The following is a 3,522-nucleotide window of genomic DNA, read 5'->3' on the forward strand; positions in this document are numbered from 1 at the left end:
GTCAAAGGCAGACAGAGAGGGGGAGATAGAGGGGGGGGGGGGGAGATGGGGGGAGATAGAGGGAGAGGGGGAGATAGAGGTAGAGAGACAGGAGAAATAGAGAGACAGGGAGAGAGAGATTCAGTATCCTGTCCAATAGAGGCAAGCCAGTCGACCGATTTGTCTTGAACCTTCTCCAGCTGATCCAAGAGCGACTGCATGTGCGTGCCTGTGGTGTCTGTGGCATCAGACGGTGAAAACACACGCACACGTTTCCCTCCCGCCCCCCCCCCCCACACACTTCTTCCAGGAGAGCGTTGTAGCGTTTGGTGTCGCTCCCCGGAGAAGGAGTACCCCTCAGGCTGCGATTAGTATTTCAGAGGGCGCGTCGAGATGTGAGGATTTTGGCGGCGTAGCGAACGCCGGAGAACGCAGTCGCCGCCTCTTAAACGGAGGCAGCTTTAACGCGCGGCCGGCGGAGCTTCGTCCTTGGGTAAACTCATCGGAATGCAGGAATATAAAAACGTCAGGCAGAGATAACTTGAGGCGGTCTGTATAATAAGGAACAAAAAATTCAAACGTCAGGGGACGGCTTGTTGTTGCTGCAATCGTCGTCCTGATTGGTTCGGATTCGTGCCGCGGGGTGTGACTGCGTGGGTGCGTGAGTACGTCGGGGATTGATGACATCACTGTTGTTGATTTCAGAGTCTGGTTTCTACTTGAAATTGATGATGAATTTTCATCGTGGAATGCTGTCACGTATTGGAATAGACATTTGGAAGGGTGTGTGTGTGTGCGTGTCTGTGTGGACGGTAAAATCAACCCCCTCTAGAGCAGACCCGGGTTTCTTTGCACTCGCAAAAAACCCAACTGAAAGCTAAACCAACCTGGAAACCTGAACGCATCAAAGAGCTAATATGCAAAACCATTCCTCAACATTGATGAGATTAGCAACCCCCCCCCCCCCCCCCTCCCTCCCTTCCTCCGAATTTCCACACTACTTTGATTTATTCCGTTAAGATTAAAGTCTAGGTTTCGGACCGAGATAACCTAAGAAGACCGATTAAATATTCCGAAATCCGAGGGCGGGGGTCCCACTGAAAGCCCCCCAAAAGTAATTGACAACCTTGGAAGATGGCCGCCGTTAATAACTGCCGTTTTTTCAAGGAGAAGGGCAGGCTGGTGGTCACGGTCCTGTTGAAGTTAGGGCGCTGTTTTATTTTTTGTCTCCCTCTCTTAATAAATGTTTCTCTTCGACACAAGATGATAATGCAATTGACCATGAAATTACTCAAAACTCGACGGACACACTCCAAGAGCTGGCTGCGAAAGGTTTAAAAATAACCCCTGCTGCGGTCCTCTTCCTCACGGAAAACGTTTGCTTTGGGGAAGCGCTTCTCGACGTTCTGTTAAATTGAAAATCTTTGGCGAACGCGGTAGAGTGGGGGCGAACCAACCGGCCCAACATCTGAAGCACAGTTATCCTGCACAGTTATCCTGACACGACTTTAAAGCCATGGATCTGTCAGTGCTCGTTTGTACACAAGATTATGCTGAGAGCACACAAACACACACACACACAAACACACACACACAAACACTCCGTCGTTGGGCTAGCATCTGAATATATTCAGCTGTCCCTGAATGGAGAATCCAGGTGGGTAAGCTTTGCTTAACACTAAAGCAAGAACAACATCACGCACAATCAAGCACCCACAACCAATAAGCACACACTACATGTACAAGCAGCTGTGCCTGGGTGTGCGGGCGTGAGTGAGCAGGACATGAACCCCGTCCAGGGTAAACATTTACAACGAGTCACCCCTATCTCACTTTGTCTCTCTGTTCTTAATCATAGCCGGAAACGGGGGGGGTGGGGGCTATTGTGGTAAAAAGGTACAGGAGATTAAAGGAGAGGTATGTTGTCTTCAGAGTACACCATGGAGGGGCGGGGCTTTCCGCAATCAACTCGATACAACCGAGATACAGGACTGGCCGCCATCTTGGAATTCGGTTTCCAGCTCATCTCGGACTGTTAGCAGCCGCTCCCGACAGCGAAACCGTGTGGATTTTTTTAACCCGACATCGACGACGAGGACTCAGCATGATTCTGTGAAGTTCCAGTGGGTTTCTGACGACGGACATACTGCAGCTTTAACTATGGGAAACGGACGGTTGGAAAAAGTTAAAAAAAAGGATCTATCAACCTTTAACATCAGTAATGTGTGTTGAGTAAAAAAAAAATACATTATAGGAAATTAAAGAAAAAAAAAGGAAATGTTCAACTGTGGAATGTAAAATCACTACAAAATAAATCCATCGGTGTGTTTACTAACTCTGTCCATTGTCGTACATGATATACGGCTGGTGTTTTTCTCTAGTGTGTAGAAGTGTGGTTAAATGAAACCTTTGAAGCCACATAATGAGGACCCACGACTTGGACCGCAGGCAACAGGTAGGTAAATAAAGTGGATTCAGTGGATCCTCACGCGAGAGTAAGAGGAAATATCGCGGGAAGAAGCGGCTGTGGAACCGTTGAATACGAGTCAAGAGCTGCTGAACTGGTGGAAGATATTAAGGATTCAAGGCTGGACAAACACTGCAATGGAGCAGAAAATGAGTTAAACAATATTATAAGTGCTTTCTCCCCCCCCCCCCCCCCCAACCTAAAAATGTTTCACAGACATGTTGCCAAAACATGTTCACGGTTCATTAGTTGTGTAAGTAAGAGGTTTGCTGATGATATTAAATCCTGTTTTTACCACTTACCAATTATGTGTTTCCACAGTGAATGTAGTTTGTCATCACTACACACTGGAAAATAAAGTGTTTCAGTATAGGCAGCATTAAGTCCACCCAAACACATCAGCCTACTTAGGTCAGTTCCACCTTTAGGTGATTATACAGGTAAGCCTTTTCCATTAGGTCAGTTCCACATTAAGCTGTATATACAGGTAAGCCTTTTCCATTAGTTAATTTGAGCATTAGTTTTCTTTAGGTCAGGTATTCTACAGGAATCAATTCTCCCCCGCAATCACCCACCTGATCATTTTCAGTCATCCAGGAAAACCTTGGTTTCATAATACATCTTTGGATTAAACTAATGTTGAGTTATGTATAGAATTCTACCTACGCATAAAATTAAAAAAGACATGACATCTTACATTTGTGTGATCCAACCTTATTTTTGACTAATGAATACAAATATATATAGTTCCCTTGAAGAAAAATACTGAAAATGAAAATAAACTATCAAGTATGCAACGTTTAATGTGTACAAGACTGATAATTATCTCTTAATGATTGCTTCAAATGCAAGATAAATAATGAATTTGCCCACACTTAAATAGTCGATAATTAACGACTATCTTCACGGCTTACAGATTAATCACGGGTAGTTACCACGAATCCTTGCTAAATTATGAATTTGAGGACTCAACTTTGAAGCACTACCTGTCGAGTGTAGCAATAAAACTTAAAAATCAATTGCACAAAAAAAAAAAAAAAAAAACACGTTTGAGATGAAAATGAAACAAACACGGC

Source organism: Gadus macrocephalus, chromosome 4 (genome assembly GCF_031168955.1).
Source record: "Gadus macrocephalus chromosome 4, ASM3116895v1".
Taxonomy (NCBI): domain Eukaryota; kingdom Metazoa; phylum Chordata; class Actinopteri; order Gadiformes; family Gadidae; genus Gadus; species Gadus macrocephalus.